The sequence below is a fragment of the Phalacrocorax carbo genome, chromosome 7, assembly GCF_963921805.1.
Source record: "Phalacrocorax carbo chromosome 7, bPhaCar2.1, whole genome shotgun sequence".
NCBI classification, from domain to species: Eukaryota; Metazoa; Chordata; class Aves; order Suliformes; family Phalacrocoracidae; genus Phalacrocorax; species Phalacrocorax carbo.
The window spans coordinates 10,539,270-10,555,184 of NC_087519.1; the positions used below are offsets into that span (position 1 = coordinate 10,539,270).

Here is a 15,915-nt window from a genome sequence, read left to right on the forward strand (position 1 = left end):
CTTATGTTTGCAGTTTGATCAATCATGAAGTGACAAAATATATTGACAAGATTTTCAAGAAATCACTTTTCATAGCTGTGCCCTACTGGGTTACACAACATAGTGACACAGCGTGAAGAGCTATAAACTTTACAACCTTTTAGGTTGAATGCTTTCTGCCAAGCACCACAGCAATATACCAGAGAAGAGAAAGAATTATCCCTGCTGCTTGTACAATGTTAGTGTGTCTCTCTGGAACAGTGAATCTCCTCTGTGTCTCCCCTTTTTTCCATCACAAGGAGTGTGATTAGATTAGTATTATGTGCAATCATGTACCTGACAACTTAAATCTCACATTCATTGTACTCAATGCCCCTCAGGGTGAGTTTATGGCTAACCTATGTAAGGGAACACTCTTCTCTTGTGTGGAAATTACTTTATGCAATACACAGACTTTACCAATGCACTGAGAAATAACGGAAGAGTAAGTGAGACCCTTGAGAGGATACTTCATCGCCCTCCCAAGCACCATGGAAAGAACTATTTACTGGTTTCTTGGACAGTGCTGATACATTTCCTGCTCAGAATAAAACAAACTAAGGACCTAGGCCCTTACTTTCAATCAGGACATCCTTTAGTTTGCACTAAGGAAAAAAAAAATCAGGCATAAATGATGAGCTGTATTAAATCAGTTCACAGTTGAAATTTGGTTATGGTTACATAACCAGTGCGAATGGGGGAAACAACCAAGATGCTGAGAGCACAATTGAAGAACATTCATCTGAAGAAAAAATTGCAAACTTGGAAACCTCTTCCAAACTATTTCAACTGTACATATTTAACATTCTACATGAAAAACAAAAATCAGAAAATAATTCCAAAGTAATTCTTCCAAAAAGAGAAAATAAAATAAAGTAAAATTAAGTCTCTACTGAATCAAGTCTAATTGTAGCAATGAATCATGAGAAAGGAGAACAGTAAGTTTTATATTATAAAATTTGGTTGATTTAAAATGATTTAACACTCATGTAGCTACAATAGAATGCTACTCTCACTGGATTTCCATTGCACTTCTGCAAACTTTTGCATGTAGATATACAAAATAGGAAGTGTTTTTGGATGGAAAGCATAGCTTTTCAGTTAAAGAAATGTAGGAAATTTTCATTAAAAGAGAAGAACTTGTGATAAGTACAGGGACTAACATTTGGAATCAACGTAAATATGCCAAAGTGTCAATGACAATGGAATCAGTCCCAGAAAATCCCTTTTGCTTATGAGAGAGTATAAGGGGCTCCACCTAATACTTCATTTGTAGAGAGCTGATTTCAGGGTATATCTCTTTGTTAACTTATGAAAAATGAGCCTTTATGAGAGAAGTACTATGTTAAAATTTAGCCTTCCCTTTTGTGTCTTTATCACTTCCTAAATATGAATAGAGGATGCACAAAATGTATTTGAAGAATGAACATGGTGAGGCAGATGCATGGGATGGGATCCTCTGCTATGCCACCAATGCTTGGCAGTGGGTTTGTGTGCAAAACATTCTTAAAATGGGAGGAGGAGGACCTGGGATGTTTATATGCCTACAGGGTGATTCTTTCATGGCATAAAGGTATTGCATCACTAGGAGGATACTGGACTCGTTGCCAGTCCTTGCATGACTAGGTATCCTGGTATTGTGGTTCAGCCCCAGTTGGCAACTAAACACCATGCAGCTGCTTGCTCACTCCCCCCACCCCTGTGTGATGGGGGAGAGAATCAGAAGAGCAAAGGAAAAGAAAACACTTGTGGGTTAAGGTAAGAACAGTTTAATAATTAAAACAATAATGATAATAATAATGATTATGAGAAAAACAATAATGATAATATAATAAAAAGGAAAAGGGAAAAAGAAAAAAAACAACACACAAATGATACAGCCACTCACCACCCACCAACTGTTGCTGCCGATCCCTGAGCAGCGATTGCTGCCTCCCTCCCCTGGCCAGCTCCTCCCAGTTAACATACTGGGCATGACATCACATGGTATGGAATATCCTCTTTGGCCAGCTTGAATCCACTCTCTTAGCTGTGCCCCCTCCCCTCCCTGCTTCTTGTGCACCCGGCAGAGCATGGGAGGCTAGAAAAGTCCTTGACTAGTACAAGCACTGCCCAGAAACAACCAAAACACGCGTGTGTTATCAACATCATTTTCATACTACGTCCAAAGCGCAGCACTATGCCAGCTGCAGTGAAGAAAATTAACTCCATCCCAGCTAAAACCATGACACCTGGTATTCTCACTGCCACCAGGTCCTTACTGGTCTTGGAGCACAGACACCAACTTGAACAAATCCAGATCCTCACTCTTGCTCCAACCCTCAGAAGAGGACTGAATCTGCAGAGTCATTCAGATATCAAAAAAGCAAAGAAGGCCTACCAAAAGCCTAGTACATCTAACGTGTTTTGTAGTTAAAACTAGGAAATTGACATCACAGGGAAGATTCATGTCCTCACCAAGGACCGTCAGCACCAATAATTATCTAGCAAATAACAATGCACTGAATGCACAAGAAGGAAAAGAAGGACAAAACAGAAAAAGAAGTCTTTAAAAACATGTAACACCATTATCTTAAAACCTTCTTTGCTGCACGGGACATGACTATGGATTGAACTTTGAGGAACACCCCGGGATTCACAGCACATTCATCTTTTGTTGCCTTACATCACACTTGAGAATGTTTTGAGGGATGTTTTATTTGCAATGTCTTCACTTGAGATCATCTGTCTGTGTGTACCCCTGCAAAGCAGCTATTTCCAGGAGCTGCCAGCACTGTCCACAGCCAACTCTTTTCAGACTAAGTGGATTTTCCCATGTAGTATATCTCCTCTTAACATATAATTTCTCAAAATTCATGGGAAAAAAAGCACACACCACACACTATGCAGACAGATTGCTATTAAGCCAGTGGGTGCAGATAAGGGCAAAAAGCAATTAATGCTACAAAGTATCCAGGCACCATGTTCCATATTTTCCCCTAAAAGAAGGAAGAGGAGAGGTTAAAAACAAAACACACATAAACCATTACTCAAATACACATTATGCCTGCCCATTTATCCTAGCATGAGTAACTTTTCAAGGAGATACAAATACTGTAATATTTAGGCATATTTTCTTCCTTGGCACAGGTGGCTGCTGGAAACTAATCAAGTAATGAAATGCTCCAAGTTCTCCTGCCATTCTGGTGGTTTCTTTTATTTTTCCCTTGCCCTTAATATATGCTTTAAAAAAATTAATCCAACAATTTTGAACTAACACACGTCTACAAAACAAACTCTAGAGTTGGCTCATAAGTAAACCACTGCAATTACCTCTGTGAAATAAGTTGTTGAATTTCTCTGGTCATATTTGAAATATAACAAAAAAAATATTTCTCTGAAAACATGCTACTTCCCTACTTTCAGGAGAGGAAAACATTTCTTGGAAACTCTGATTTTTGTTGGTTATGTATGGGCAAATCCAACAGAAGCCAAAGAGACTCATGAACACGGCAATCTATCTGCTTCTTACAGAGCAATTTTTGGGATAAGAGCACACAGTGGGAAAGACAAATGACAGAAGTATACCATATTAGCAAAGATATAGCTGATCAGAGGCATATATCTCATTAGAGACACACCAAACTATCAGACTGTGAATGTTGTCAGAAATAAATCGGTATGACCTAAACATTTCAGAATCAGAGGTGGGACGACACCATTCTGGAACCTCTCAACTACTTCTGAGTAGGGAAGCATGGAGTTCAGGTTCCAGTACAGTGCCATTGCTTGGAAAACAAGCTGTAAAACTCCTTTAAACCATTCAGGTTTCTTCTGATTGCCAAATTCAAATGGAATTTTTACAGGGAAATACTTTCCAGTCTCATTGACATCAGAGACCAACTTCTCTAATGCTCAAATAAGGGTGGTGATGAGCAGGGTATAAAATCTGAGAAAGGATTAGATAGGCCAGTCTTGCATAACTAATAACAAAACCTCCTTTAATTTGGTGCCAAAACCAAGAGAACCTGAGGACCAATGCAGTCAGGAATATCATAAGGAACAACATTTCCAGAAGAAAAATAGACCTCCTACTTCTTATTAAAAACTAACATATACAAAAAGAAGTATTACAGCATTATTTCCTAAAACAGCAACTAAGACTGCAGAAGGTCATTTGCTTTTAAATAGTTTTATCTCTTTGGTCCTCTGGGACTTCCAGACATATTGATAAATGAAACTGGTCTGACTATTCTGGCATCTTAGCATGTAGTCATTTAAAACAGAGACGCTTCCTAACTTGTGCAAAATTGAAACATTTGTTTGAGAATAATTAGTGCCTTAGCCCAACAATGCTTGGCAGACTTTTCTAATTAGTTGAGAAGAATGATCGAGGCAGGCAAGCAAGCAAGCAGACTTTGTCAAGCATTCTGTGAAAATAATTTGGACCACACACTTGGCTGCAGAGCCAGATAACGTATGTCATTCTTTGCTATCTTAACAGGTAGGATTAAAAAAAAAAAATACAAGAAGAACAAGAAACAAGCATCTGGCACATGAAAACTGAATTGAGAGGACTTTTCACATTTCCTAGTGTAGCTCTTCTGTGTTCTCTGTGCGAGCCACAATGATCAAGTCATACTGTGTTAGGGCCCAGCAAATTACTTATTTTCTTTTGTATTTCCTATTGTACAGTCAGAACCAGAGCTGAAAATATTCATTGTGACTCACAGGCTGTGCAGGTCCCAGAACAATATTTGCAGAGTATTCATGCTGGGATAGCCAACTGTGCTTTCCTTCTCCAGGGACATTTTAACGTGCAGAGCGTGTTCAAGGCAAACCAGATTCAGGACAATATCAAATCACCACATGGTTTTGTAGGCTGTACAACTTCCAGACATGTTTCCTTCTGAGATCCTTCCAGAAATTAGCGTACTAGCAAATGAAGGCAAAATTCAAGGTAACTTAACTATACCAAATTTCACATAATTAATTTAATAAATATGAAAATGTAACTATTTGCTATTTCAAGGTAGGCATTCATACATTAATGTAGCTAAATTAGACATATGATATAGTTAAAAGCTTTCTGACACCCAGGCGTATCAAGAACTTCTCATCTCTGTATTTTACATTATTTCAGTTTAGGGAGCAATGAAGAGAAAGCAAACTACAAGTTTTAAACATTGATTCTACATGAATCTATAAAACAAATCAGCTGGTCAAACCATTAGATGTAAATGGATATGCTGCAATTTATAAACTTAAATTTATCAAATAATTGCATTTGCCAGCAACATTTACATATTTCCCATGTCTGCAGCCTTTAAGTGGTAGCCATTTGGCCTATTATGCTTAGATAACCACCTGGAACTCCTCCCTGGGAAAGTTCCCAAGTCTAGACACTAGAAATCACATATGCTTCCAATTATAAGAAATAATTACTATAAGGCCAACATAAATCTCCTACATCAACAATCAGTTGCCAATTATATCACATTCCACAATAAGCCTTCTTACTATAACTAGTTTATGGAATGCTTGGCTTAGAAAAAAATCAATAAAATTAAGAAAAAGGGAGAGGTAAAAATATCAGACCATGACATCAGGGTGAACATTTGAACCCAAATATTAGTTTGGTGAGGCAAAAAAGCTGCAATGAACTGGATCAACAGAATTATAAGTTGTACAGTATAAAAAGCTTCATTGTGCAAACAATGATGGCTGTGTTCCCCATGCATTCGTCACAGTCATTCCTGCATGATGCGTACAAGATTCTGTGAAAAATATTTAACAAAGATATTGCTAAATGTTTTCTTCTTTTGCTATGCTACGCATCCGCTACAGAAGAGGCCAAAACTGCAGGAAGGCTTTTTGAATAGTGTAACAAAATCCAGCGGGATGTGTTCCACTTTCTGTTGATAACTTTTAAATGTTTTTGCCATATGATTTTAAATAGCGACTGTGTAAAAATCAGCTGATTTTTAGGAAACTCTAGAAAACAAAGATGATGCAAAATGAGATTAGTAGGAAAACAGCCTTTACCAAAACAAAATTGCATATAGGAAAAATCACATTTTATACATACACACAGAGAGATCGCAATTAAAAGGACTAGTGAAAACACCTCAAAGTCATCTAAGCCAGTAGAGCATTTGTCCTTTGCATTTCCCACTGAGTGGAGTGACTGTATTAATCTGCTGTCTATAACCAAGCAATATTAGCTTAATATTTATCACTATTTAATTTAATTTAATTTAAGTGCAATAGAATTCTCTATGGCAAATGGCTAAGTGTTTAAGTAGAAACACCATAATTTGCCGTTTTAAATTGTGAACTTGCTTCTAACGATGATCATTTCCCCCACTTTACAGAGGGAAAAAATAACCAGCAATTCAAGGATTAAAATCTGTGTTTCCAGGACTAGTGACTTCTGAAGATTACAGCCTCCCTTCCCAGGCAAATCAACATTTTCAGGTTAGCAGTTCTCAAACAAGTTGGTCTGGTTTTTTGGTAATATCTCAGAAAGAAAGCACTAAATGCAAGCAACATAAAACACTGCTTTTTTTCCTACTTGTCATTTGACATTACGTTTTTTTCTGACTAGTAAAGTTGATCAAGAATTTTTGTGTCTATCAATTCCAAAAGGAAATTCCCAGGTCCAGCCCAGGTATCTTCATGACAATATCAATTTCAGCACAAAGTCCAGCAGATATTTGATCTAAACAGGAACAAGAGCTTCAGGACCCTCCTTTGCTGGATTCAGATTCTTTTGGTTGAGACCTGTGCAATGTTTTCTACTGGAATGTTCCCCTTTGCACAAATAACCAATATTCAGTAATGGAAATAATAGGTCTGACTACATAAACGAGGGAGCTAGTGCAGTCAACTTGGATGTGGGAAGCCAAGGCTAAACTACTGACTGAACGGATATTAACAAAATGGAACATCCTAGAAGAAATGCAGAAAGTCAGGCTCAGACTCCATCAGCCAGTAGGTAGGATGCTTAGGTCACCTACCTGTACAGCGGAAGTCCATGTGAGAACCCTGGTCAACAGGACACTAACTAACCAAACCCTCCATTTTTCAACTGAAACACTTTTCCAATACTTCTATCCTTCTGATATTTAGAAACCTCAAGGGCATGAACACAATTCCTCTCTCAGAGTTTTCCTAATGCTAGAGATATACACATTTTGGCATATACCAAGATCAGTAATTTGTTATTTGTAATACTGTTTTGCCATAAAGGACAGCATTTTAGGATTACCTCCACAGTACAATTACAAAGATACAGATGACAGTGTATAGACCTGTAATTGAAGGAAAAACATGACAAAGGTTAAGAACTTGAACAATCATTTGAAATCTAAATGGGACTATTCCTGTGTGTTCCTCTAGACCTCTGCTGCTGTACTGCTTCAGCATCGACTGTTGTCATCACTTGTATAAAAATTAAAAGAAGAAGGAGAGCAAAACTTTATAAAGCTGTCTCTTGAAATTGCCACAGAAAAGTTTAGTACGTGATTACATTTATTTAAGTTCAACAAATTCTTGGCATTCCTACAACTGTACAACATTCTAGGAAAAAATTTATAGTTGCTAAATTACTTAGAGTATTTTTGTCTAAGTACCATGAATTGAAGTGAAAGTTGGTCAGAATTTTAATTCCAGCAACAGTTAAGAATCAGAAATGCTTCTGATAGTTGGAAAATATAGCATTAAGACTGAAGTTTTTCTCCCTCCCACTCATTAGAAGTTTGTTCCTTGGAACAAAGGAGTCACCATAATAACACATTGGCTAGGAATTACCTGTCACAAGACTTAAAGTCATAGTAACAGGAAGAATATTATCTTCCATTATGAGATTTTCCACAAGTTAATATATGCAGCAAAGCACACTGGTGTGAGAAAAAGGGAATTTTGGCACAGGAGACTCAAGGTCAGTCTATAATACTCCATATTTGAGGTCTTTAATCTTCAGAGCATGGAGGTACGGCATACACATTTTATTTAAAAGGTGCATCAATAGCAAAATACCGAGTGTAGTCATCCTCTTTCATACCTCAGAACTGATCTACATTCCAAAGAATTCTGGACAGCTCAAATGTTGCTGAGACTACAATAATAATGCAGTTAGATACATTGTGCAACCATTAACTTTGGAACAGCACACATTCAACCTGGTCCTCCATTCTTCCTTTTAAAATGGAGTACGTTATCTTCCATGTTAATGTATCTAGTTGCACAAGTCAGTGGCTCATTCAAAGTTTAGCAAAAAACCCCTAGAAAAACATAGATGCAAATGAATCATGTCCAAAAATTAAACTATTCCCCCAAACAAAGGACGGTTTAAAAAGCCACAGCTTCTCAGTATTATTGTCAAATTAAACTAGATATAATTACAAATAAAACAATTATCAGAATAATTTCATGGACAGCACATTAATTTATCTCTTTTCTAATTTCTTAATTACTCACCTTATAACACCAAGTTATGTTACTCTCTTCCTTTAAGCAATTCCCAAAAAATACATTGTGTGAGGCAGAGGTACTTTGAAGTGGTTTTGTTGACATCTTCAAAGAGTAAAGATTTGGCTCAGTACTGAAAAAGAGGGAAATTCATGCTTAGCCTGAATTTTTTTTATTTAATCATTCAAAAGCAAAAAAATACCTGGTTTTTATTTTCTTAAGAACATTATATACCTGACAGTTTTGTACTGATGTGCCTCACTGCTGGAAGAGCTTAAAAACTTTATGTACTTTGAGTCACTCCAATTAACTTTTTTCAGGTTTGGGTTCTAGAGAAAATCCCCTAAACATCTGAACAAAACCCACTTTTCTGACAAGCGGCCTAGTACTTCAAAATTATTTTTTTAGACTTATATAGTGCTTAATACTAATACAAAATCACTAATAGCTAAATCCCATTAACTTCCAGTTAAATACAGGCTTCCCACCTACCAGTTACTTTCAAAAGAATACAGATATCCAAAAATACAGATCAGTACCTGGTTGGACTTTCAAAAGTACATTATGGTTTAGGCCCTGGTTTTGCTACATTTCAACAGAACCTAGACACTTTACCTAGTTAGATCCATCTGAAAATCCCAGAAGATGCCTGCCTGCTTTGAAGGAATTTTAATCCTGATGCTTCCTAACTCTAGAGTGCTCAACTTACATGCAATTAGCCTTTAAGCACTATTACTCATTTTTTGAGCATTTAAATTTGTAATTCTACAGTACAGATGTCCACATATACTGTATTACTGCTGTACTATGCACATGCGATTCATTAGTTTTTTTAATATATATGAAAAATTAAGTCATGACACACAAATAAAGCAGCAAAATCTCAAAAGCTTCCATTGACTTGACAGAAAGAACTGTTGAAGGCAACCAGACCAACAATCCTTAAAATAAAATTCACAAATAGGCCATGATGTAATACATGCTATCAACTGAATAAGGCAATCCACTCAACTGGGTCAAATAGTCTATGGATTCAGGATCCCTAGACACTGTACATTACAATGATGGGCAAAAACGATGTGTAACACAGCTATCTTTGCAGCAACTTTTTCTAATAAATGACAGTATACAACTTGCCATAACTACAGGGCAATTTTTCTTTTTTTTTTCCCAAGATGTCAGAGACAGGTTTAATTATAAAGCTGCAGTGAAATAAATAAAAAAAAATAAAGACACACAGAATAGACTATCTAAAAAGAATATAGGCTTCTTAGCTAGGATTTGATGTCTCTGTGTATTACGCATGGCCTGTATTGCAGTTGGTAATTTAATTGAGATCAGATAGTCTGATATATTGAAGAATTACAAGCAATCCCATAATATAGTCTTTGAGATGCTAACATGACAAGGACTATCGTTACAGCTCAAACACAGATCTCTGAGAACAATGACAGCTTGTTATCTAAGCATGTTACATCCATACAAATGCCATGAGTTCTCATTTGTGGGTGCAAGCAATAGGAAAGAAAATCTGAGAATAAGAGATTGAGGCAAAATGAGCACTGTGATGTGTTACTTGAGGAACAGGGAGCTCCTGATTACATGGTGAAATCACACCAAGAAGTAAGATAGTTACTGTGAAACGCAGGATTTTTCTTTTCCTGAAGTAGGTTCCATCTGCATTACCTCTGTTATTGAACAGTTTTATTTCTTGCTTTGATCTCAGGAGTAAAGCCCATAATCTTACTGAAAAACCAATACAATAAAAAAGAGCTAAAAAAATTGGGAAAACAAAAGAACGAGAATTGTTTTACCTTTTTGGCCTTCAGAGCAGCAAGGACAAACAGTAACCTTGGCAGCCTGTCAAATGCTTTTTAAACTAATATTGAAAGAGAACAGCAAAAGTAATAGACAACAGCTAAGGCAGGGCATGGAAATACAGTAGCAGAGGAAAGCTCTCACACTCACACTGTTCCATGGTCATTGAAATGGCACGACACTGTCCCAGAAAGCTTGTCCAGATAGTTTTCAGTGACAACAGTAATACTTTATCCTCTGCTTCAGGCCACAGATATGAAAAACTGGAGGTACTTGAAACTTCATCTCTCAAGAGTTTAGGGGGATGGAGGGCCACAGAAAGCTGAGGGATCATGAAGAGATAGAACTCTTTGGCCAGATACTTCTTTTAAGGTTTCCATAAACATCCACACCCTTCAAGCTGCTGGCAACCGCCTCAAGTTTGAGGCCACAGGGCCACTCAGCTTATCCCACTACTTCTTGCTTCTTATATCTCCCCCTGTCTTATACCATCCTCGGACTTCAACTAGACCAGTGTTCCCACATAAGTCTGCTGCCTCCCTAGAGCTTGGGTCAGAGATGTTACTAGGAAACTCCCTGGTCTGGTATGGCCCTCTGATTACTACCTGTTATTAGTTGTGCAAGTGGGCAGTGATGAGGTTGTGGAGAGAAGCCCAGGAGCAATCAAAAGGGACTTCAGGGCACTGGGGTAACTGGTTGAAGGATTGGGAGTGCAGGTAGTTGTTTTCCTCAATCCCGTCAGTGGCAGGGAATAATAACACTGAATGGAACAGGAAGACTCATCTGATTAACACATGGCTCAGAGGCGAGGCTGGTGCCATCAGTGGAATTTTGGATTTTTTCATCATGGGGAGGTTTACATGGCACCAGACTTGTCAGGCTGGCCTTTGTACTGGGGAAGGTTATGGAGAGGTTCGTCTTGAGTGAGCTCACCAAGCATGTGCAGGACAACCAGGGGATCAGGCCCAGCCAGCACAGCTTGATGAAAGGCAGGTCCTGCCTGACCAACCTGATCTTTCTATGATGAGGTGACCTGCTTAGTGGATGCGGGAAGGGTTGTGGATGTTGTCTACCTGGACTTTAGTAAAGCCTTTGACACTGCCTCCCATAGTATCCTAGAGAAGCTGGCGGCTCATGGCTTGGACGTGTGTACTCTTTGCTGGGTAAAGAACTGGCTGGATGGCCGAGCCCAGAGAGTTGTGGTGAATGGAGCTAAATCCAATTGGCAGCCAGTCACGAGCGGGGTTGCCCAGGGCTCAGTGTTGGGGCCGGTCCTGTTTAATGTCTATCAATGATCTGGATGAGGGGATTGAGTGCACCCTTAGTAAGCTTGCAGACAACACCAAGTTGGGAGGGACTGTCGATCTGCTCAAGGGTAGGAAGGCTCTGCAGAGGGACCTGGACAGGCTGGATTGATGGGCCCAGGCCAATTCTATGAAGTTTAAGACGGCCAAGTGCTGGGTCCTGCCCTTGGGTCACAACAACGCCAGACAATGCTACAGGCTTGGGGAGGAGTGGCTGGAGAGCTGCCTGGCAGAGAAAGACTTGGGATGTTTGCCAACAGCCAGCTGAACATGAGCCAGCAGTGTGCCCGGGTGGACAAGGCGGCCAACAGCATCCTGGCTTGTATCAGGAATAGTGTGGCCAGCAGGAGCAGGGAGGTGATCGTGCCCCTGTACTCAGCACTGGTGCGTCCACACCTTGAATATTGTGTTCAGTTTTGGGCCCTTCACTACAAGAATGACATTTTGGTGCTGGAGCGTGTCCTGAGAAGGGCAACAAAGCTGGTGAGGGGTCTAGAGAACAAGTCTTATGAGGAGTGGCTGAGGGAATTGGGTTTGTTTAGTCTGGAGAAGAGGGGGCTGAGGGGAGACCTTATCACTCTCTACAGCTACCTGAAAGAAGGCTGTAGTCAGGTGGGTGTTGGTCTCTTCTCCCAGGTCACTAGTGAGAGAATCAGAGGAAACAGCTTAAAGTTGTATCAGGGGAGGTTTAGATTGGATATTAGGAAGAATTTCTTTACTGGGAGAGTGGTGAAGCATTGTAACAGGCTGCCCAGGGAGGTGGTGGAGTCCCATCCCTGTAGGTATTTAAAAAACATGTAGATGAGGCACTTCAGGGTATGGTTTAGAAGACATGATAGTGTTGGGTTGACGGTTGGACTTGATGATCCCAGAGGTCTTTTGCAGCCTTAATGACTCTATGATTCTATAACTTGTCTCCTTTTTCCTCTCTATTAATCCTTCAGGAGCTGTGATGATCCCAAAATAAAAGCCATCTCCATGCCCCGTGAGCATACACAATAATAGGAAAGGTAGTAGGCATGGGTTCGTCTGATGAGGCGGCAAAGGCGGTTGGAAATGGGGAGGGAAAAGCACAGGGAAAGATGTTGGGGCTGAAAAGCACTAATTCTGGAAACAATCGTGTCCTCTCATTAGGGGGTTACTTTTCTGACTGCATCTCTAGAACCTAAGACACAAACCTATAGCAAAGGAGCAGGAAGAAAAGTTGTGTGAATCCAGTAGAACACCCCTCCTTCCCTTATCAGTCAGTTATCAGCTAAGAGCAACTCCAAACTGACACCTGGAGACAAGTAAGGTTTGAATGTTATTCTTCAGAACCAATCATTATATTCAAGACACAAAATCATGTATTTCATGTTAGCTATATTTTGTGACACCAAATATGCTGCCAAAACCAGTGCAAACCTAAAAGCAGACTGTCAATTTTTAAAACTTCAGCCATGTCTTTCACTTGTTCAACAATAGCATAAAATAGCAGTAACCTCATTCAACATACTAATCATCACCTACTATAACTTAGAACAGAATTTTTCACTTTTTAATAAAACTAACAAAAGCATTGGCTCAGTATAGTATTCACAGAGCAAACAGAATTCTCACCATATACAAGCATAAAGCATACCTTAACCTACCACAGAGATTTGTTTGCCTGATTATGAAGTTAAGCAGTGAAAAGCCATTTAAGGGGTGAAAAGCTAGAGTCAAGATAAGGCACACAGATTTGATAAAGGATAATAATAATAAAAAATCTACAAGGAACAATTACAATTTTACAATTTTTCTACCAGAGAAAAGCAGAGAAGGATCTCTTGACTACTTTTCAAGTAGACTTGAACTACTTTTGCTCTCATTGCATTTTTACACTGTGCCTTAAAAAGGAGGCATTGATGCAATTTCTATATCTAACTCATATTGGGAGGCTGTTGTAAGGTTGTTCTGATTCTCTGAACCCACAGAACTGCAATATTTAGTAACAGCATGCGACAATTGCCTTGGCAGTATTTCCAGAAACTGCAAACATGCCCATACCCCACCCGTTGTGTCATACAACACACACAGCCCTCCATCCTCAAGTGTGGAGAAAGGACCACAGACAGAGACAACTCTAAGGATTGATCCTGTGCCCAGTGGAGGCAGCAAGGATTTTGCTACTGAATTACATGTAACAGAACCATTCACTGCGTTACCTGCAAGAGAGAGGATAAGAGCTGTTAAAAAGAAAGGTGGGATGAAATAAAAAAATACAGCACTAATGCATACAACAGTAACATAATACAACCAGGGATAATTTGTGTCCTAAATAAGAAACAGAGGTAGGGACATAAATTTTTGAAGTGCTGTGTGAAACATTAGGTGTGCACCTTATTAAAGATTATGGGATTTGCGTCTCTAATTTGGCCTGAAGTGCACAAAATGTCGTATCCTTAAATATTTCTGCAAGTACATTTTTCAAGTTCTCCACAAGGGAAGATGAAGAGGAGTACTGATTACATGGCCTGGGGTGAAATGAGCCATTCATCAAGCAGGAAAGGCAGATAAAGTTAGCTAGAATAGGGCATAACTAGCAAGTAAAAAGATAGAAAAAGGCAGAAAAGGTGATGGTAAGGATACAGAGTTAATCCAAGACAATATGAATAATAAATTGGGGGAGGCACAGACTATAAAAAACAAAAGTGCCATTCAACAGCAGTGACACACTAACACACATTTCCAGGATGGATGGACTCGGGGATCAGATGAGGCTCAAGGAACAGCTGCATGTGTATGTTATTGACAAAACAGACAGTCTTTATAGAGATGACAAATGAATATTGTCCCAACATTAACAGAGAGGGACAGATGACTGATTCCTAAAATAGAACTATATCTTCCCAGAGAAGAAACTCAAATGCTGTGGGAACTTTGACTAATATAGCTGCAGATGCTGTTTTATTCTAAGAAATGATACAACATCCTAAATTCTCAACAAGAAAGAAATTACCTTCCAAATCTGCCAGAAATTAAGCTGGGGAAGCAAACAGATAGTAACATTCCTGGTTAGACTCGGATGCGCCTAGGATGAGAGTGGTAATGAAGTACAGAGAGGCTCCTTTTTCCTAGAGCCATATCCCAACTGAAGATGGACACATCACACTTCAGAGACCTGCTTTGACCCAGCAAGGAAAACAAGCAAATCCATATCTTTTGGAAGAAAGTAAAATTCTAATGAAAAATGTAATGTCCAACTCTTCTGGTTTTCCATGTCTTGCAAGTAAACCTCAACACCTCAGCTACTAAAACTGTCACCCCTAGGGCACTCCTGTAGCATTGTTATGGCTTAACGCCAGCCAGCAACTAACCACCATACAGCCACTCACTCATGCTCCCCTGGTGGGATGGGGGTGAGAATCAGAAGGGCAAAAGTGAGAAAACTCGTGGGTTGAGATCAAGACAGTTTAATAGGGAAAGCAACAGCCACGCACACAAGCAAAGCAAAACAAGGAATTCATTCACTGCTTCCCATGGGCAGGCAGGTGTTCAGCCATCTCCAGGAAAGCAGGGCTCCATCACGCGTAATGGTTACTGGGGAGGACAAAATGCCATCGCTCTGAATGTCCCCCCCTTCTTCCTCCTTCCCCCAGCTTTATATGCTGAGCATGACATCATATGGTGAGGAACATCCCTTGGGTCAGCTGGGATCAGCTGTCCCAGCTGTGTCCCCTCCCAACTCCTTGTGCCCCCCAGCCTGCTCGCTGGTGGGGTGGGGTGAGGAGCAGAAAGGCTTTGACTCTGTGTAAGCACTGCTCAGCAGTAACAAAAACATCTCTGTATTATCAACGCTGTTTTCAGCACAAATCCAAACACAGCCCCATACTAGCTACTTTGGAGAAAATTAACTCTATCCCAGCCAAAACCAGCACACTCATCAAGCCAGCAGAAGTCTTAATGGAAGAAAGCGAGAAATGTCCCATCTAACAGAAAGCAGCAGGAGCTAAGGACAGATGGCCCCCAAGTCACTAACATGACAGAGGTGAGAGAGAAGGGGACTTTGAACCACTCCCAGTTGGTGAAAACAGCATCCAGAGACCACCACCACCCAAGGCTTGGATTCAGTGCTGATTTCAAGAAGTGGTATGTAGCTTTCTGAGTGGCTAAGACATGTCTGTTAACTTCCATGTAAAATAAAGAGGTAGGCAACCCTTTTAACTGTCACAGTTGGAGTTTAGCAGTGGGTGGATCAGGCTACACGCTTAGAGAAGGGGAAAGCTAAAGGCAACAGCAAATCACCCACATACTAACAATAAGAAAAGCTGAACTCCAGAGATGGGTCCATTTTCACCCACCT

The 15,915-nt window shown here is 39.7% G+C and overlaps 1 long non-coding RNA gene across 1 annotated transcript in view; it reads right to left on the reverse strand.

The window, feature by feature from the left end:
• Positions 1-1,403: 1,403 nt before the first annotated feature.
• The window catches only part of LOC135314183 (uncharacterized), a 51,165-nt gene continuing 36,653 nt past the window's right edge, over positions 1,404-15,915 (reverse strand). Inside the window, exons 2-4 of the long non-coding RNA XR_010373634.1 lie at positions 8,479-8,602; positions 4,729-4,932; positions 1,404-2,996 (exon numbers count right to left, since the gene is read on the reverse strand). This is a non-coding gene — a long non-coding RNA (uncharacterized LOC135314183). The remainder of the gene's footprint in view (positions 2,997-4,728; positions 4,933-8,478; positions 8,603-15,915) is intronic.